The 22,269-nt window shown below is 44.6% G+C and overlaps 1 long non-coding RNA gene across 1 annotated transcript; it reads right to left on the bottom strand.

Moving 5' to 3' along the window:
• Window positions 1–2,330: 2,330 nt before the first annotated feature.
• Window positions 2,331–3,587, bottom strand: LOC123451194. The gene is made up of 3 exons (XR_006632111.1): window positions 3,552–3,587; window positions 3,102–3,178; window positions 2,331–2,652 (listed from the first exon to the last, which is right to left on the bottom strand). It is a non-coding gene; the product is annotated as an uncharacterized LOC123451194 (long non-coding RNA).
• Window positions 3,588–22,269: the final 18,682 nt, after the last annotated feature.

The raw sequence follows: 22,269 nt of genomic DNA on the forward strand, positions 1-22,269 counted from the left end.
ACCATACCTACCTACTATGGCTTTTTCAAAGTCATTCCGAGATATATTGCCATGCAACTACCACCATGACATGTGCCACCACGTCTACATTGCCTTTGCACGATCCTAAGATAGCTAGCATGATGTTTCCATTGATGTCTATGCCATGCTAGATCATTGCCACGGTACACTACCGAAGGCATTCCATATAGAGTCATACTTGCTCTAAGTTTTGAGTTGAAAGTGTGATGATCATCATTATTGGAGCATTGTCCCATGTGAGGAAATAAAAGAGGCCAAAGAAGCCCATAAAAAAATAGGCCAAAGAGCCCACCAAAAAAAGAGAGAGAGAAAAAGAGAGAAGGGAGAATGCTACCACTTTTTCCACACTTGTGCATATTAAGCACCATGATCTTCATGATTGAGAGTCTCTTGTTTTGTCACCACCATATAGCTAGTGGGAAATTTTCATTATATAACTTGGCTTGTATATTCCAATGATAGGCTTCCTCAAAATTGCCTTAGGTCTTCGTGAGCAAGCAAGTTGGATGCACACCCACTAGTTTCACTACAAGGAATATGGTAATACAGAATGCTATTTTTTCGTCGCTACATCGTCACGGTTTTTAGTTTACGATGATCTCACGACAAAAAACCAAGCGTCGAAAACGGAGTGTCACAAATGAACATCAGCGATGTTTTGATCAAAATCGTCGTAACTTTTACGACGATTCCTCGATTGTCGTAACCTTTACGATGATCCTAAATAATCGTTGGCAATCTAACCCAGTCCTACATGGCAGTCCTACGTGGCAAAATTACAACGAAATCAAAACATCATAGTTGAAATTAGCCAAACCCATTTCAATTGATCACATGGGCTGGTTTTATTTTTTTGGGCTTTTTATTATTGGGCTTCTTTTTGGGCCTTAGCCTTTTTACACCCACTTCTAGTATTTTTTTTATTTTTTTTGTATCATGATAATTTGGGCCGTGGCCTTTTAGTACCCAAATACATTTGATCCAGTTTCAGTTTTGGCCTTTTTTCATTTTTGAATTCAACAATTTTTTATTCCAGAACTTGGTTTCATTTCTATTTGTTGGGCCTTTTCAACCCAACTTTTTGTCCGATATTAAATCCAACATTATTGTATATTCAAATCAAGAAAATTCCAAGTCGAATTAAAATCATCCATCATATAACATCACATAATACATCTTTCAGGTTTACATAACACAATAACTCATCTCATGAATACATTTCCTTACACACGAATATAGCAAGAACGAACAAAATTGCACAAGAAAAAGTTGATTTGAATGTCCCAAGTAGGCATCATCGACATCTTCTCACCACTTTCCTAGCAATAGAAAAAGAGATAAAACAAAAAACATTAAACAGTCCAATAACAAATCGATAAACAAGGACCTAGTTCATGGGCACATGGAACAATGGACTTAGGACACAGTTAACGACATCTAGTTTATAGCAACCATTGAAGAGACACGTAACAACAAGGTAATGAAAGCATCTACTGGACATAACAATGAGCACGGAAAATATAGAAGGGGCAGTTGCCCAGATTTTCCTATGCAACTATGTGGGAGCACATTCCGCACAACACGCTAAGGCAAACAAATTCGCCAGCATTAATATGCAAAGACGACGACAATGTCACTGACTTGTCGAAAGGCACCTAGATCTCATGACTGGAGCAAGTAAAATTAGCCACTAAGCACCATTGAAGAGACACATAATGATGTACAAGCCTACAGGGTAATGAAAGGACCCCCACTAATTAAACTACCAAAAACATCTTACATTTGTGAACCGAGGGAGTACTACAGATCTTATTTGCATATTGTTGATTTCGCGGGGGCCTAATACAATTGTGATGTATGCACTGCCTTGTAAACACGAGTGCTAACTTATTATGATTCACCAAAGCTTGTTTGCACAAGGAATGGCTTTAGTTACTTTCAAAAAAGAAGGGATGGCTTTAGTTAGATTTTCCTACTCAGCCAAAGGGCTTGGCCCAAATCACTGTAGCATATTCTACTGCTGATTTTACAGTAATTTTTTGTCAACAATTTTAGTTGAACAGTTTACTCTTGTTCCAATGCGCTCAAGAGATGGTTGTTCAACACATTTAGTTATCCTATTTCACAGCAATGGCCTAACGGCGAGAGGAATTATGATATTCACTTATCTTGTACCAAAGAATCCACTGCTTTCTGCAGTCCATTTTTCTGAATGAAACTACTAATATTACTTGACAGGATTTGATACGACTAATGCATGCACTACATGGTGCTACTGCTGCTGCATGCAAATTTTGTGAACCTGACTATTTTTGAATCGAAGTAAAAGATTTGCCCCACTCACTAATTAAGAAGATGAAGGAATAGATGGTTCAGCATTTGGCTGGACCCATAGCTCATTAGATTGTTTTACATAATGTTATTTTAGATCACATGAGTGGTAGGCAACTACCTTCTCCACAGGGGGACTTCCTGGTGGTGATGTTGAGCACCTTGGTGGGCATCCTGGCGGGGCCCTTGACCTTGAGCTGCTTCTCCTTGGCGCCCTTCACCAGATCGGAGCACAGTGCAAGCAAACGAAGCGGCAACGCAACGCGAACGGCAAAAAACGCAAATAGTTTTGCAAGGTACCTAGAAAGAGAGGAGCATACTCATCATCTGTTCTAGAATAAGAATTCGGAAATGGTTACTGGTTGATTGGGCTTTTTGGGTATTCACTGAATCTGTGGAATATAGTAAATTTCATGTAAGCTCCTTTGATTATATTAATAAGTTTCAGAAAAACTCTCCTATACTAATATCCTAAAAATATTCATGGTTGTAATATAACTAGTTTGCATGGTTTACTTTATTTAGCAAATAAATCAGAAGAGAACATTGGGAGTAGACGAGTAGTGAATGTTCAATATGAGTAAATCTAAGATCCTGGTTTCCTGTATTTACCAAATAAATTATCTAGCATGCATCGAACCCCGCCGGCACACGCATGAAGCACGCAGCAAACAGGTCGACAAGAACGAGAGAGAGGAACTAAAGTAAAGATGAGATAGGATGGTAAAACAGTTTGTGAAAAAACTGACCTGAATAGGTGAAGAAATCTCAACAACAGTTAAACACTTTTTGCATAAGCCAGTCCCACGTGTACCTAACTTTGCCGCTGCACGTTCAATGCAAAGATTGTCGATGGGGATGCAGGCTAGTGAATGAGGACATTGTTTGCATCTATAGTTCCAGTCTGAAATTTATTCGTCAACATATCAGAACAAGACCATGCAATCTACGTTTATCTGACTAGCAATTATTGAGTGGACAACAATGAAACATATCTTAGTTGGTATGTGAGTGCCTTCTTATAGCCCGAGTACAGTACACCCATTTTTCTTTGATATAAATGCTTGTGGTAGTTGTTGACATGCAACCATACATCCACCATACTGGGGGAAAAATTAACTGTGGACTACTGCATAAAACCTAAAAGTGCATCACTCTAAAGCAGGACATAGTTACTGATTTGCTACTGAAAAAAATACATGCATAAGAAACTGCTGATTGCAGGGCCTTCATCTCGTACTCCTTATTCTCCTGGGCGTGCCCCTTCTTCTCCTGCAACAGCAGCAACAACAGGTCAATAACAATAGCAGTTTGACATACTCCCGGGAAGCTTCAATTTACTCCATTTCTTTGATCAACAACTTATGCTAAGGACAACGTTCTATCGAACAAATCCATTTATTTGATCCAACAAGTCTTAATAGATCAGTTTGACACCAGCAACATCAGATATTAGAGAAGAATGAATATGACAACAGCAATAGCAGTTTGCCACCAGCATACAAAATTTCATTGAGTAGCTATCATGTTCAATAATCAAACTAGATCAAATACATGCACTGCAATAACTTCTCCACTGCATGTTTAATTAAAGTAACAGAACTGCTAATGCTACTACAAGCAAACAAGCAAGAAAATGAAAATCTGATAGTAACAAGCAAGCACATGATAATCTGAATCTCGGGAGAAAAAAGAGACTACTCCCAGTACGTGTGTGCAAGAAAATCACAGCAAGCAAATGTGCAGAGAAAAGAAGAGAGCTTGTACTCCCAATACATCATCATGGCAGTGCACCAGAGATTTTCAAGTTAGAAATACACCCAGGGGTAGATGAGAGAGTATCATGAAGGTTCAATTTAATTTCAATAAACTATTAACTAAATGCTCCAAAATGGGCATGCACGGTGTTGTTTAAACAAAGGAGAAGATAATTGTACAACTCAAATCTGAGATCAAGCCAACCCGGACCACCTCCAAACTGGAAAATCCATCGAGCAACGCCTTCAGAACAGAGAATGGCATGGCCAAGCCCCTCCGATCAGCAAGTGAGTTCAGAGACAGCACCCTGCATCTAAGCAAAAGTACCAAGTATTTCTGAATGTCAACCTCACGCTACACAACAGAGCCAAATATAATTTACCAAACACAAGCGATTTGTGATATGCATATAGGTGGAAGCGCGGTCAAACAAATCACACCGTGCGGAGGTAACTAACAGGGGTTAATACCTGAGATGCGGGGCTTCGGAGGAAACGTACAGGGCGGGATGTGAAGAGCCTGAGCAGATTCAGGACTGGTGGCTTCTGCGAGGATGAAAACAGTCAGGCGGGTGAGCATCTAGGAACGGCGGGAACGCATTGACACCAACGGGGCGAGAAAGGCAACCGAGGCGGTCGAGGGCCTGACCAGTCTCCCGGATCCATAACCCCATCGCGTAAGATGCCTTCACCATCTCTCAGGGCTGCAGCGACGGCGGGCAAGATCGCAGATGCGCCGAGTGCGGCGCCGGTGGCCTTGCGTTTATTTGCGGCGCCATCTTCCGGAGCTCGGCCTCTAGCTCGCGGTGCGCGTCGTCGAGATCGACGGAGCGGGGCGCCCCGACGACGGCGAGCAAGGCCGATCGCGCGGAGGGGGTGGGGCGGCCACGCACGCACTCCGCCGTATCGAGCTGGATGTCGAACCCGACGACCTTCTTGAGGCCCGTGCAGCCGCACTTGCGCGCGTGGTGGCCCAGCAGGCCCCAGCCGAGTGCGGCCCCGTCCGCGGCGGCCCCCGCGAGCGTCGCGGTCGAGAGGAGTTGGTGGAGAAGGTGGTGGTGCGTTTGGCAGCCGACGGTGGTAGGGGAGTTGGTGGAAGGGAGCGGCCGAAGGAGCCGTGGTGGGAGGCGGCGGCGAGGGGAGATGGAGGTGGGTGGCGGATTTGGATCAGGAGAGGAGTAGGGTGATGGAGAACGTCGCATGGGAAACAAAAAATTTCCTACGCGCACGAAGACCTATCATGGTGATGTCCATCTACGAGAGGGGATGAGTGATCTACGTACCCTTGTAGACCGTACAGCAGAAGCGTTAGTGAACGCGGTTGATGTAGTGGAACGTCCTCACGTCCCTCGATCCGCCCCGCGAACTATCCCGCGATCAGTCCCACGATCTAGTGCCGAACGGACGGCACCTCCGCTTCAGCACACGTACAGCTCGACGATGATCTCGGCCTTCTTGATCCAGCAAGAGAGACGGAGAGGTAGAAGAGTTCTCCGGCAGCGTGACGGCGCTCCGGAGGTTGGTGATGACCTTGTCTCAGCAGGGCTCCGCCCGAGCTCCGCAGAAACGCGATCTAGAGGAAAAACCGTGGAGGTATGTGCTCGGGCTGCCGTGGAAAAATCGTCTCAAATCAGCCCTAAAACCTCTGTATATATAGGTGGGAGAGGGGGGCCTTGCCTTGGGGCTCAAGGAGCCCCAAGGGGGTCGGCCGAGCCAAGGGGGGAAGGTCTCCCCCCCAAACCGAGTTGGACTTGGTTTGGTGGGTGGGAGTCCTTCCTGCCCTTCCCACCTCCTCCATTTTTCTTATTTCTCTTTGATTTTTCTTCCATTGCGCATAGGGCCCTTTTGGGCTGTCCCACCAGCCCACTAAGGGCTGGTGCGCCACCCTCAAGGCCTATGGGCTTCCCCGGGGTGGGTTGCCCCCCCCCCCCCGGTGAACTCCCGGAACCCATTCGTCATTCCCGGTACATTCCCGGTAACTCCGAAAACCTTCTGGTAATCAAATGAGGTCATCCTATATATCAACCTTCGTTTCCGGACCATTCCGGAAACCCTCATGATGTTCGTGATCTCATCCGGGACTCCGAACAACATTCGGTAACCAACCATATAACTCAAATACGCATAAAACAACGTCGAACCTTAAGTGTGCAGACCCTGCGGGTTCGAGAACTATGTAGACATGACCCGAGAGACTCCTCGGTCAATATCCAATAGCGGGACCTGGATGCCCATATTGGATCCTACATATTCTACGAAGAACTTATCGTTTGAACCTCAGTGCCAAGGATTCATATAATCCCGTATGTCATTCCCTTTGTCCTTCGGTATGTTACTTGCCCGAGATTCGATCGTCAGTATCCGCATACCTATTTCAATCTCGTTTACCGGCAAGTCTCTTTACTCGTTCCGTAATACAAGATCCCGCAACTTACACTAAGTCACATTGCTTGCAAGGCTTGTGTGTGATGTTGTATTACCGAGTGGGCCCCGAGATACCTCTCCGTCACACGGAGTGACAAATCCCAGTCTTGATCCATACTAACTCAACGAACACCTTCGGAGATACCTGTAAAGCATCTTTAGAGTCACCCAGTTACGTTGCGACGTTTGATACACACAAAGTATTCCTCCGGTGTTAGTCAGTTTATATGATCTCATGGTCATAGGAACAAATACTTGACACGCAGAAAACAGTAGCAACAAAATGACACGATCAACATGCTACGTCTATTAGTTTGGGTCTAGTCCATCATGTGATTCTACTAATGACGTGATCCAGTTATCAAGCAACAACACCTTGTTCATAATCAGAAGACACTGACTGTCTTTGATCAACTGGCTAGCCAACTAGAGGCTTGCTAGGGACAGTGTTTTGTCTATGTATCCACACATGTAAATGAGTCTTCATTCAATACAATTATAACATGGATAATAAATGATTATCTTGATACAGGAATTATAATAATAACTATATTTATTATTGCCTCTAGGGCATAATTCCAACAGTCTCCCACTTGCACTAGAGTCAATAATCTAGCCCTCACATCATCATGCGAATTACATTGTAATAAATCTAACACCCATACAGTTCTGGTGTTGATCATGCTTTGGCCATGGAAGAGGTTTAGTCAGCGGGTCTGCTACATTCAGATCCGTGTGCACTTTGCATATATTTACGTCCTCTCCTTCGACGTATTCGCGGATGAGGTTGAAGCGTCGTTTGATGTGTCTCGACTTCTTGTGAAACCGTGGTTCCTTTGCTAAGGCAATGGCACCCGTGTTGTCACAGAACAAGGTTATTGGATTCAGTGCGCTTGGCACCACTCCAAGATCCGTCATGAACTGCTTCATCCAGACACCCTCCTTAGCCGCCTCCGAGGCAGCCATGTACTCCGATTCACATGTAGAATCTGCTACGACGCTTTGCTTGGAACTGCACCAGCTTACCGCACCCCCATTAAGAATAAATACGTATCCGGTTTGCGACTTAGAGTCGTCCGGATCTGTGTCAAAGCTTGCATCGACGTAACCTTTTACGGCGAGCTCTTCATCACCTCCATATACGAGAAACATCTCCTTAGTCCTTTACGAGCGCTTCAGGATATTCTTGACCGCCGTCCAGTGATCCACTCCTGGATTACTATGGAACCTACCTGCCATACTTATGGCCAGGCTAACGTCCGGTCTAGTGCACAGCATTGCATACATGATAGAACCTATGGCTGAAGCATAGGGGACGGAGCGCATATGCTCTCTATCTTCATCAGTTGCTGGGCACTAAGTCTTACTCAATCTCGTACCTTGTAAAACTGGCAAGAACCCCTTCTTGGACTGTTCCATTTTGAACCTCTTCAAAACTTTATCAAGGTATGTGCTTTGTGAAAGTCCTATGAGGCGTTTTGATCTATCCCTATAGATCTTAATGCCTAGAATGTAAGCAGCTTCTCCTAGGTCCTTCATACAGAAACTTTTATTCAAGTAATCCTTTATGCTCTCCAAAAACTCTACGTTGTTTCCAATCAGCAATATGTCATCCACATATAATATTAGAAACGCCACAGAGCTCCCACTCACTTTCTTGTAAATACAAGATTCTCCAACCACTTGTATAAACCCAAATGCTTTGATCACCTCATCAAAACGTTTGTTCCAACTCCGAGATGCTTGCACCAGTCCATAAATGGATCACTGGAGCTTGCACACCTTGTTAGCATTCTTAGGATCGACAAAACCTTCGGGTTGCATCATATACAATTCTTCCTTAAGGAAATCGTTAAGGAACGCCGTTTTGACATCCATCTGCCAGATTTCATAATCGAAAAATGCAGCTATTGCTGACATGATTTTGACGGACTTAAGCATCGCTACGGGTGAGAATGTCTCATCGTAGTCAACTCCTTGAACTTGTGAAAAACCCTTTGCCACAAGTCAAGCTTTATAAACGGTCACATTGCCGTCAGCGTCCGTCTTCCTCTTAAAGATCCATTTGTTCTGAATAGCCTTGCGGCCTTCAGGTAGTACCTCCAAAGTCCACACTTTGTTCTCATACATGGATCCTATCTCGGACTTCATAGCTTCTAGACATTTGTTGGAATCCGGGCCCACCATTGCTTCTTCATAATTTGCAGGTTCATTGTTGTCCAACAACATGATTGATAAGATGGGATTATCGTACCACTCTGGAGCAGCACGTGGTCTCGTCGACCTGCGTGGTTCGACAGAAACTTGAACCGGAGTTTCATGATCACCATCATTAACTTCCTCCTCAGCCGGCGTCGCAACGACAGAGGTTTCCCCTTGCCCTGCGCCACCATCCAGAGGGATGAGAGGTTCGACAACCTCGTCAAGTTCTATCTTCCTCCCACTCAATTCTCTCGAGAGAAACTCCTTCTCGAGAAAAGCTCCGTTTTTAGCAACAAACACTTTGCCCTCGGATTTGAGATAGAAGGTGTACCCAACTGTCTCTTTTGGGTAACCTATGAAGATGCACTTTTCCGCTTTGGGTTCCAGCTTTTCAGGCTGAAGCTTTTTGACATAAGCATCACATCGCCAAACTTTAAGAAACGACAACTTTGGCCTTTTGCCATACCACAGTTCGTATGGTGTCGTCTCAACGGATTTTGATGGTGCCCTGTTTAAAGTGAATGCAACTGTTTCTAATGCATAACCCCAAAACGATAACGGCAAATCGGTAAGAGACAGCATAGATCGCACCGTTTCTAATAAAGTACGATTACAACGTTCGGACACACCATTACACTGTGGTGTTCCAGGCGGTGTCAACTGTGAAACAATTCCACATTGTCTTAAGTGAGCACCAAACTCGAAACTCAGATATTCACCCCCACGATCAGACCGTAGGAACTTGATCTTCTTGTTACGATGATTTTCAACTCCACTCTGAAATTGCTTGAACTTTTCAAATGTTTCAGACTTGTGCTTCATTAAGTAGACATAACCATATATACTCAAATCGTCAGTGAAGGTGAGAAAATAACGATATCCGCCGCGTCCCTCTACGCTCATCGGACCACACACATCGGTACGTATGATTTCCAACAAGTCACTTGCACGCTCCATTGTTTCGGAGAACGGAGTTTTAGTCATCTTGCCCATGAGGCATGGTTCGCACGTGTCAAGTGAATCAAAGTCAAGTGACTTCAAAAGTCCATCGGCATGGAGTTTCTTCATACGCTTTACACCAATATGACCTAAGCGGCAGTGCCACAAAAATATGGCGCTATCATTTTTAACTCTAACTCTTTTGGTCTCAATGTTATGTATGTGTGTATCGCTATCAAGATTCAATATGAACAATCCTCTCACATTGGGTGCATGACCATAAAAGATGTTACTCATAAAAATAGAACAACCATTATTCTCTGACTTAAAAGAGTAACCGTCTCGCAATAAACAAGATCCAGGTATAATGTTCATGCCCAACGCAGGCACCAAATAACAATGATTCAAGTTCATAACTAATCCTGATGGTAACTGAAGTGAAACTGTGCCGACGCGATTGCATCAACCTTGGAATCATTTCCTACGCGCATCGTCACTTCATCTTTCGCCAGCCTTCGTCTATTCCGCAGTTCCTGTTTTGAGTTGCAAATATGAGCAACAGAACCGGTATCGAATACACAGGCACTACTACGAGAGCCAGTTAAGTACACATCAATAACATGTATATCAAATATACCTGATTTTTCTTTGGCCGCCTTCTTATCTGCCAGATACTTGGGGCAATTGCGCTTCCAGTGACCCATACCCTTGCAATAGTAACACTCTGTTTCAGGCTTAGGTCCAGCTTTGGGTTTCTTCGTCGGATTGGCAACAGGCTTGCCGCTCTTCTTTGAATTTCCCTTCTTTCCTTTGCCGTTTCTCTTGAAACTAGTGGTCTTATTCACCATCAACACTTGATGCTCTTTACGGAGTTCAGACTCTGCGACTTTCAGCATCGCAAACAACTCGCCGGGTGACTTGTTCATCCCTTGCATGTTGTAGTTCAACACAAAGCCTTTATAGCTTGGCGGCAGTGATTGAAGGATTTTGTCAGTGATAGCCTCTTGCGGGAGTTCAATCCCCAGCTCAGCTAGACGGTTTGAGTACCCAGACATTTTGAGCACATGTTCACTGACAAACGAGTTCTCCTCCATCTTGCAAGCATAGAATTTATCGGAGGTCTCATACCTCTCGATCCGGGCGTTCTTCTAAAAGATAAACTTCAACTCGTGGAACATCTCAAATGCTCCATGACGCTCAAAGCGACGTTGAAGTCCCGGTTCTAAGCCATACAAGACTGCACATTGAACTACTGATTAGTCCTCCTTACGTGCTAACCAAGCGTTCTTAACATCCTGATCAGCCGTAGCGGGTGGTTCATCTCCTAGCGCAGCATTAAGGACATAATCCTTCTTCCCAGCTTGTAAGATTAGCTTAAGATTATGAGCCCAGTCTACAAAGTTGCTTCCATCATCTTTCAACTTAGCTTTCTCTAGGAACGTATTAAAATTCAGGGTGACTGTCGCGTGAGCCATGATCTACAACACAAATATATTCAAAGTGGACTTAGACTATGTTCAAGATAATTAGAGTTTAACTTAATCAAATTATTCGCTAAACTCCCACTCAAAAAGTACATCTCTCTAGTCATTTGAGTGGTTCATGATCCACTTACACTATCTCAAGTCCGATCATCACGTGAGTTGAGTATAGTTTCAGTGGTAAGCATCCCTATGCTAATCATATCATCTATATGATTCATGATCGACCTTTCGGTCTCATGTGTTCCGAGGCCATGTCTGCACATGCTAGGCTCGTCAAGCTTAACCCGAGTGTTCCGCGTGCGCAACTGTTTTGCACCCGTTGTATGTGAACGTTGAGTCTATCACACCCGATCATCACGTGGTGTCTCGAAACGACGAACTGTAGCAACGGTGCACGGTCGAGGAGAACACAATTTCGTCTTGAAATTTTAGTGAGAGATCACCTCATAATGCTACCGTCGTTCTAAGCAAAATAAGGTGCATAAAAGGATTAACATCACATGCAATTCATAAGTGACATGATATGGCCATCAACACGTGCTTCTTGATCTCCATCACCAAAGCACCGGCACGATCTTCTTGTCACCGGCGCCACACCATGATCTCCATCAACGTGTCGCCATCGGGGTTGTCGTGCTACTCATGCTATTACTACTAAAGCTACATCCTAGTAAAATAGTAAACGCATCTGCAAGAACAAACATTAGTATAAAGACAACCCTATGGCTCCTGCCGGTTGCCGTACCATCGACGTGCAAGTCGATATTATCTATTACAACATGATCATCTCATACATCCAATATATCATATCACATCACAAGCATACCCTGCAAAAACAAATTAGACGTCCTCTAATTTTGTTGTTGCATGTTTTACGTGATGACCATGGGTATCTAGTAGGATCGCATCTTACTTACGCAAACACCACAACGGAGATATATGAGTTGCTATTTAACCTCATCCAAGGACCTCCTCTGTCAAATCCGATTCAACTAAAGTTGGAGAAACCGACACTTGCGAGTCATCTTTGAGCAACGGGGTTACTCGTAGCGATGAAACAAGTCTCTCGTAAGCGAACGAGTAATGTCGGTCCAAGCCTCTTCAATCCAACAATACCGCGGAATCAAGAAAAGACTAAGGAGGGCAGCAAAACGCACATCACCGCCCACAAAACTTTTTGTGCTCTACTCGAGAAGACATCTACGCATGAACCTAGCTCATGATGCCACTGATGGGGCACGTCGCATGGGAAACAAAAATTTTCCTACGCGCACGAAGACCTATCATGGTGATGTCCATCTACGAGAGGGGATGAGTGATCTACGTACCCTTGTAGACCGTACAACAGAAGCGTTAGTGAACGCGGTTGATGTAGTGGAACGTCTTCACGTCCCTCGATCCGCCCCGCGAACTATCCCGCGATCAGTCCCACGATCTAATGCCGAACGGACGGCACCTCCGCGTTCAGCACACGTACAGCTCGACGATGATCTCGGCCTTCTTGATCCAGCAAGAGAGACGGAGAGGTAGAAGAGTTCTCCGGCAGTGTGACGGCGCTCCGGAGGTTGGTGATGACCTTGTCTCAGCAGGGCTCCGCCCGAGCTCCGCAGAAACGCGATCTAGAGGAAAAACCGTGGAGGTATGTGGTCGGGCTGCCGTGGAAAAATCGTCTCAAATCAGCCCTAAAACCTCCGTATATATAGGTGGGAGAGGGGGGGCCTTGCCTTGGGGCTCAAGGAGCCCCAAGGGGGTCGGCCGAGCCAAGGGGGGAAGGTCTCCCCCCCAAACCGAGTTGGACTTGGTTTGGTGGGTGGGAGTCCTTCCTGCCCTTCCCACCTCCTCCTTTTTTCTTATTTCTCTTTGATTTTTCTTCCAATGCGCATAGGCCCCTTTTGGGCTGTCCCATCAGCCCACTAAGGGCTGGTGCGCCACCCTCAAGGCCTATGGGCTTCCTCGGGGTGGGTTCCCCCCCCCCCCCCCCCCCGTGAAGTCCCGGAACCCATTCGTCATTCCCGGTAACTCCGAAAACCTTCCGGTAATCAAATGAGGTCATCCCATATATCAATCTTCGTTTCCGGACCATTCCGGAAACCCTCGTGATGTTCGTGATCTCATCCGGGACTCCGAACAACATTCGGTAACCAACCATATAACTCAAATACGCATAAAACAACGTCGAACCTTAAGTGTGCAGACCGTGCGGGGTCGAGAACTATGTAGACATGACCCGAGAGACTCCTCGGTCAATATCCAATAACGGGACCTGGATGCCCATATTGGATCCTACATATTCTATGAAGAACTTATCGTTTGAACCTCAGTGCCAAGGATTCATATAATCCCGTATGTCATTCCCTTTGTCCTTCGGTATGTTACTTGCCCGAGATTCGATCGTCAGTATCCGCATACCTATTTCAATCTCGTTTACCGGCAAGTCTCTTTACTCATTCCGTAATACAAGATACCGCAACTTACACTAAGTCACATTGCTTGCAAGGCTTGTGTGTGATGTTATATTACCGAGTGGGCCCCGAGATACCTCTCCGTCACACGGAGTGACAAATCCCAGTCTTGATCCATACTAACTCAACGAACACCTTCGGAGATACCTGTAAAGCATCTTTATAGTCACCCAGTTACGTTGCGACGTTTGATACACACAAAGTATTCCTCCGGTGTTAGTAAGTTTATATGATCTCATGGTCATAGGAACAAATACTTGACACGCAGAAAACAGTAGCAACAAAATGACACGATCAACGTGCTACGTCTATTAGTTTGGGTCTAGTCCATCACGTGATTCTACTAATGACGTGATCCAGTTATCAAGCAACAACACCTTGTTCATAATCAGTAGACACTGACTATCTTTGATCAACTGGCTAGCCAACTAGAGGCTTGCTAGGGACAGTGTTTTGTCTATGTATCCACACATGTAAATGAGTCTTCATTCAATACAATTATAGCATGGATAATAAACGATTATCTTGATACAGGAATTATAATAATAACTATATTTATTATTGCCTCTAGGGCATAATTCCAACATAGGGTTCCTGTACGCGAGAGAGAGGGATGGATGGATGGATGGGGATGGAGAGATGGATGGATGGATGAACGCCATGTCATCGATCCATTTCACAACCAATTCCACCAATTAGAATAAAGCATATGTAATTGTATTTTCCTATAGTTTTGCTTCTACTTTTTCACATGATAAAATCCATATATAATATTTTGGAGTAGACAAGTTTGCATCTTGGAATTACAAATAATGTTGCCAAAGGGACTTTTCATTTTCTTTGCACGAAAAATCGATTTTCCATTTTTCGAGTGCTCAAAGTGAGTTTTTTTGTGAATGACCTACCAAATATTTGTTGCAAAATTGGACCAAATTATTTTCCTAAAACTTTAAGTCTTATTACATGTACAATTGACCAAATCGTTTGGTGCCAAAAGCTTTTGATCCACCTTTCGTGAAAAAGACAAATTTCCTTTGATTCAGCTGGAAGGAGGTCAAATTTCAACTACAACTGTTTGATAGATTGCTCTTTAATTTTCCCAAAAATTATTTCTAAGTACATAATTATCTATTTAATCATTAAAACACCAAAAAAATTGCAAGAGTCAAGCCCTAGCTACGAACGGTCATACCCGCCGCTTGGACCGCATTTTGAAACACGCATGAAAAATTCAAAAAAAACAAAAAAATGAAAAACCATCGCACTGTGTCATTATATGTGACCAAGTTACCAGGAAAAATAATAATGTTTTAATTTGGAAATTATTTAAAAAAAGTGTTCTCAGATATGGGCTATCATGTGTGAAGATTCATGCCTTTCAAGCGAAATGATCAATCTTATGGCCACATTCATGACATAGTTTGTTCAAATGATCTAATATTGTGCATAAGGGTGTGTATTGGAATGGCAAACAATGTTGCTTAAGGAAGTTTTCATTTTCCTTGTATGAAAAATTCATTTTCCATTTTTCAAGTGCCCAAAATGAGTTTTTTTGTGAAGGACCTACCATATATTTGTAGCAAAATTGGAAAAAATCATTTTTATAACATACTAGGACATATTTAATGTACAATTGACCAAATGGTTGGGTGTTAAAGGATTCTATCGACCTCTCGTGAAAAAGACAAATTTCCGTTGAATCAGCTGAAAACGGTCAAATTTGAACTGCAACTACATTATAGTTTGCTCTTTTGTTTTCCTAAAAATCATTTCTAGGTACACAAGTATCTATTTAATCATAGAAACACTAAAATATTTTCAAGATTCAACCACTAGGCAGGAACGGTCATACCCGCTGTTTTGACCGTGTTTTGAAATGGCCATGAAAAATTCCAAACAAATTCAAAAAAATGGAAAACCATTGCATTGTGTCATTATATGTGACAAAGTTACGAGGAAAAATAATAAAATAGTAATGCTACAATTATTTTAAATAAGTGTTCTTAGAAATGGGCTATCATGTGTGAAGATTCATGACTTCCAAACCAAATGATCAATCTTATGGCCATATTCATGACATAGTTTGTTGAAATGATATAATATTATGCATAAGGGTGCATATTGGAATGGCAAACAATGTTGATTAAGGAAGTTTTCATTTTCCGTGTATGAAAAATTCATTTTTCATTTTTCAAAGTAACCAAAATGAGTTTTTTTGTGAAGGACCTACCATATATTTGTTTCAACATTGGACCAAATCGTTTTTATAAAATACTAGTCCATATTTAATTATAATTGAAAAATGGTTGGGTGTTAAAAGCTTTTATCCACCTCTCGTCAAAAAGACAAATTTATATCGATTTAGATGGAAGCGGGTTAAATTTGAACTGCAGTTGCATTATAGTTTGCTCTTTATTTTTCCCAAAAATAATTTATAGGTATATAAGTGTCTATTTAATCATAAATACATGGTGTGGTGCCTTAACGTCGAGGTTTGACTGGTGGTCGAGGGCCCCAACTCCAGAGCGCGTGAACTTGCATGCCAGTCGCATGGTCACCGCCTGACCGTTGCGTTACCACGCGTTCTAGGTGGAATAAGCATGTCTGGTGGGTTAGACAATCCCTCGGTAGGTGTTAGTAAGAAGAATACAATAGAAGAATCTCACGAGGAGAATGATCTAACCTCAAACATGAATTAGCAGCCAAGTGTTTGATTAGCGGTGCGGGTAATTCACATAGCCAATGGGACTAAATTTTGGCTGAGGATGATCATTTACTAAGGGGACTCTCTTGGCAAATTTTTAGCTCAAATGGATAAATCTAGGAGTCACTTGCTTTGCAAAGTAACACAGTGTGCAGAAATGTGGATGTTGAAGTTGGGATCAAATGAATGAATGGATTGAGCTAAAATTTGGTGTATGATGTTAATTTGGGCATATGAAGGCAGTGTATAAAAATTATACCATTTGGACATGCCAAAGTGACACTTCCTTCACAATGTGCCAATCTGGACAGAAAATGGTAATTGAAACTGGGCTCACATAGATGATTGGATTGAGCTGATATTTCGAGGAGGAGGATAATTTGGGCACATTAAAGTACTGTGAAAATTTCATAAAATTTGGATAAACAAAAATTGTACTTCCTTCACAATGCTCTCTACTGAACAGAATATTGAGAAAAATATTGAGGGAAACTGGCTGAATTGAAATGAGCTAAAATTTTGTGGAGTGAGGTTATATGGTGAGGGCCATCCCGTGGTAAATTGTCATCAACTATAAAGCAATATAACATGTAGTTGCTTCACAAAATGAAAATATTACCACAAACAAAGATTGGATGATGAGCTCACATGGATTGTTAGATGTGGCTAAAATTTTATGTAGAGCTACGTTTTGGGCACATAGATGATGTGGAAAAAATTCAACTCATCAGGATATTCCTATCTAGTACTTCCTTCACAAAGTTGTTAGCTGAACACAAACTTTGGAAATTTGCCGAGAAAGATTTACTAGGCAAATCGTTACGAAAGTTTTCATGAGGCAATGATTTGGATAGGAAAGAGTGCCCAAAAAATATGAGGATAATCAAAGAAATATAAATAGCACTTCCTTCACAAAGTGCTATTTTGAACAGAATAGGAAAATGAATATTGCTGAATTATTTTTGAACTATGGAAGGAAGGGTTTTCACATATTTGAGAAATATATGATCCAAATTATTTATGATAATTTTTTGAGAATTTTTGGAATGACAGAATAGTAGGTTGCTTCACAAACTAGGATGAGGTGGGATAGAATGGACCCACGAGTGACATGTTAACATAGTTAGAACGTGTTACGACATTTTTATAATCGTCGTAAAAGTTATGACGATCTCATCTTATGCAGTTACGACGTTTTTGACTCACATCGTCGTAATTTATATGTAGATTTGATCCCCTCAAACGGTTTACGACAATCTCGGATGAAATCGTCATAGATTTATGACGAATTCATCAACGACATCTTAAAAAAAGTCATGTATTAGCATATTTCTTGTAGTGTTTTCTTTAAGAGCATTCACATACTTGTAGCTCTAGTGCATCATTTGTATGACAATACCTACTCGTTCACATTGATATCTATTGATGAGCATCTCCACAGCTCATTGATATGCCTAGTTAATGTGACTATCTTCTCCTTTTTTGTCTTGCAATCTCCACCACATTCCACACCATCTATAGTGCTATAACCATGGCTCACGCTCATGTATTGCGTGAGAGTTGAAAATGTTTGAGAAAGTAAAGGTGTGAAACAATTACTTGGCCAATACCGGGGTTGTGCATGATTTAAATTCCTTGTGCAATGATGATAGAGCATAGCCAGACTATATGCTTTTGTAGGGATAACTTTCTTTTGGCCTTGTTATTTTGATAGTTCATGATTACTTTGCTAGTTTGCTTGAATTATTATTGTTTCCACGTCAATAGAAAACTATTGTTTTGAATCTAATGGATCTGAACATTCACATCACATAAGAAGAATTACAAAGGACACCTATGCTAGGTAGCATGAAAGCATCAAAAATTCATTCTTATCACTTCCCTACTCGAGGACAAGCAGGAGTTAAGCTTGGGGATGCTTGATACGTCTCAAACGTATCTATAATTTTTGATGGTTTCACGCTGTTATCTTGCCTTCTTTGTATGTTTTATGTACATTTTTATATCTTTTTGGGACTAACTTATTAATTCAGTGCCAAGTGTCAGTTCCTGTTTTTCTCGTGTTTTTGACTCTCTTCAGATCTGATTTTGGAACGGAGTCCAAACGGAAGAAAAACCCCGAAATGATTTTTTTTCCCGAATGGAAGAAGTCCACGGGACTTTTGGGCCAAGCCAGGTGGGCTCCACGGAGCCCACAAGCCCCCACTCCGTCACCAGGGGGAGGCGGCGCTGGGCAGGCTTGTGGCCTCCCTGGCCGCCCCCTGACCTAGGTCTTTGGCCTATAAATTCCCAAATATTCCGCAAAAAATCAGGGGAGCCTCGAAAATACTTTTCCGCCGCCGCAAGCTTCCGTTTCCGCGAGATCTCATCTGGAGACCCTTCCCGACGCCCTGCCGGAGGGGACTTTGGAGTTGGAGGGCTTCTTCATCATCATCATCGCCCTTCCAATGTCTCGTGAGTAGTTCACTTCAGACCTACGGGTCCGTAGTTAGTAGCTAGATGGCTTCTTCTCTCTCTTGGATCTTCAATACAAAGTTCTCCATGATCTTCATGGAGATCTATCCGATGTAATCTTCTTTGGCGGTGTGTTTGTCGAGCTCCGATGAATTGTGGACTTGTGATCAGATTATCTATGATGTATATTTGAGTCTTTGCTGATTTCTTATATGCATGATTTGATATCCTTGTAAGTCTCTCCGAGTCTTGGGTTTTGTTTGGCCAACTAGATCTATGATTCTTGCAATGGGAGAAGTGCTTGGTTTTGTGTTCTGCCATGTGGTGAATTTCCCATTGACAGTAGGGGAAGCAAGGCACACATCAAGCAGTTGCCATCAAGGGTAAAAAGATGGGGTTTTTATCATTGGTTTGAGATTATCCCACTACATCATGTCGTCTTGCTTAAGGCGTTACTCTGTTCTTACGGACTTAATACACTAGATGCATGCTGGATAGCGGTCGACGTGTGGAGTTATAGTAGTAGATGCAGAAAGTATCGGTCTACTTGTTTCGGACGTGATACCTATAGAAATAATCATTGCATAGATATCGTCACGACTCTGCACAATTCTATCAATTGCTCGACAGTAATTTGTTGACCCGCCATCTACTTGCTTTCGTGAGAGAAGCCACTAGTAAACACTATGGCCCCCGGGTCTATTCACCTCCATCGTTTACAACTCGGCTTTTACTTTGCTTTGTTACTTTTTTCTTTCTGTTCTCACTTAGCAAACAATCTATAAGCGATTGACAACCCCTTCATAGCGTTGGGTGCAAGCTTTTGTGTTTGTGCAGGATCTTGAGATACTCCTCCGCCGGATTGATACTTTGGTTCTCAAACTGAGGGAAATACTTACATCCGTTGTGCTACATCATCCTCTCCACTTCGAGGGAACACCAACATAGAAGGATTCCTGGTGTCGTCAATGTGCCCATTTCTAGCGCCACTGGAAGGTCTTTTGTGCAGCAGCATAACGGACATCAGAAGCATTCCTGTGCCATTGCCGAGAATCCTTTTGAAACATCAGTCACCGCATGGTATGAACCCAAAACCAAGCACTTCTCCCGTTGCAAGAATCATAGATCAAGTTGGCCCAACAAAACTCAACTCGAAAAGAATTACAAGGATATGAAATCATGCATATAAGAGATCAGAAGAAACTCAAATAAGATTCATGGATAATCTGATCATCAATCCACAATTCATCGGATCTCGACAAACACACCGCAAAAGAAGATTACATCGGATAGATCTCCATGAAGATCACGGAGAACTTTGTATTGAAGATCCAAGAGAGAGAAGCAGCCATCTAGCTACTAGCTATGGACCCGAAGGTCTATGGTGAACTACTCACGCATTATCGGAGAGGCAATGGTGTTGATGAAGAAGCCCTCCGTATCCGAATCCCCCCTCCGGCAGGGCACCAGAACGTGCCCCAGATGGGATCTTGCGGAGACAGAAGCTTGCGGCGGTGGAAAAGTATTTTCGTGGATCTCTCGCGTAGTTTTGGATTTTTCGGGAATTTATAGGCGAAAGAGGTAGGGCAGACGAGCCACACGGGGGCCACAAGCCTGCTAGGCGCGGGGCCCCTGGCCGCGCCTAGGGGGCTTGTGGCCTCCCCTGGTGGCCTTTGCCTTGGTTCTCACGCCCCCTGCGTATATTCTGTTCCGAAAAAAATCTTTTCGGAAGTTTTATTCCGTTTGGACTCCATTTAATATTCTCCTCTGAAAAGGGTCAAAAACACGGAAAAAACAAGAACTCGCACTTGGCACTGAGTTAATAAGTTAGTCCCAAAAAAGATATAAAAGGCATACAAAACATCCAAAGCTTGACAAGATAATAGCATGGAACCAACAAAAATTATAGATACGTTGGAGACGTATCACGGCGTGGCGTGGTCCGACGTGAGCGAGCCCTCGAGTGTGGGAAGAGCCCCCAACACTCGTTGGCCGGAGAGCGAGCCCAGACGGTAAGTCCTGAGTCCCCGGGGTGTTGCCCCAACGCGTCTCGCTGGGCCCCCAGGTCCCCACGTTGGTACCCTGGGCCATGCCCCTAGGTCGGGCTAGCCCAACCTGAGGGCAACGGCGGGTACCCGAACACCCGCTGGCGATCGAACGAAGCCCGCACTGGTAACATGGGCGTGTGTTCCACCCTTAGTCCCCAGGCAGGCGACGCACGCCCCGCAGCAGGGGCGGATATACCACCCCTGGCCTCCAGGTTAGGGTCGTCTGGCCCGGGAACATGGGCGTGTGCTCCACCCTCCGTTCCCAGGGTGGGGCCTCTCGGCTTGGGTGCAAGGGTGCATCCACCCCGTCCTAGGCGAGAGGTCCCTGGTCCCCAGATCCAGACGTTTGCCCGAAGAAGCTCCCTGCCAGCAGGTGTGTCCCACGAGGAAACCCGCGCTGGGCGTCCCTGCGGAGCCACCCCCGTGGTGCTGTTCATACCTATTTACGCGGGGGCTTCCCTAGGGGTCACGCGCGTGCCTCCTGCCACAGTGGTGGTCCGTGCTGCTTCCTTCGTAGCCCGGATATGTGTCGATGCGGTCGTCGTCGAACTGCGTGCTCCTCCAGGGGTTGATGTAGTCGGGCCTCCGGTACTCCCTTCTTGTTTCGTGAAGCACGCCGGGGGACGCTAGATGACGCCTCCCCAGCGCGGCCAAATCCCGTGCCACCAGGAGCTCCGACCGGACCCCCAGCAGTGGCAGGCCTGGGCGGGTGTGTGGGGCGCGCCCACGCGGTTCCCCCGCTGTGGCCTCTCACAGTGCGGGCTTACGAGCGCATCTACCATGGGGGCGCACTTGGGTCTCGGTGGCGATGTCACTCCCAAGAGCGCGCCTGTGCCCGCCGACGCGGTGGCGGCGGGCGGCGTGTCGGCGCCTGAGCTCATGCGCCACCAAGAGCGCGACATGTATGTGCGTCGGGTGCTGACAGAATCGAAAGGGGGGTGGAACAGCCTGGGCGCGTGGAAGGGTCGGGGCGACGGGGGGATGCCGTGTGGTTGGTGAAGGCAGCAGCCCCGGCGCTCGTTGGAGGCACGTCCGGCGTAAACATCGGCCGACGGGGTGGCGGAGCGTCGCACGGCCTTCCGGTCTGCCCGCGCCGGCCGCACCACGTGTGCGGCCCGCCTCTCTACGCGGATTTGTCGCCCCCCTACCATGAGTGTGACCAGCTTCCACGAGTCGAGCCCTGGGAGAGACCTTGACACACCCCCTACCTGGCATGCCAAATGTCGGATTTCGTGCTCTGCAAAACCCTAAAGGTCCGAACTCAGGGGCGTGTACAAAGATCTCTTGTGGGCTCAGCTCACCTAACGAGCTTCTCGCCGGGGATGGCCAAGAACTCACTCGATGGCGAGAAAGACACGGAACTCGGCAGTTTACCCAGGTTCGGGCCGCTGGGAAGCATAATACCATACTCCTGCTTTGGTGGATTGCCTCTCGTGGAGGTTG

The sequence above is a fragment of the Hordeum vulgare genome, chromosome 4H (assembly GCF_904849725.1).
Source record: "Hordeum vulgare subsp. vulgare chromosome 4H, MorexV3_pseudomolecules_assembly, whole genome shotgun sequence".
NCBI lineage: Eukaryota > Viridiplantae > Streptophyta > Magnoliopsida > Poales > Poaceae > Hordeum > Hordeum vulgare.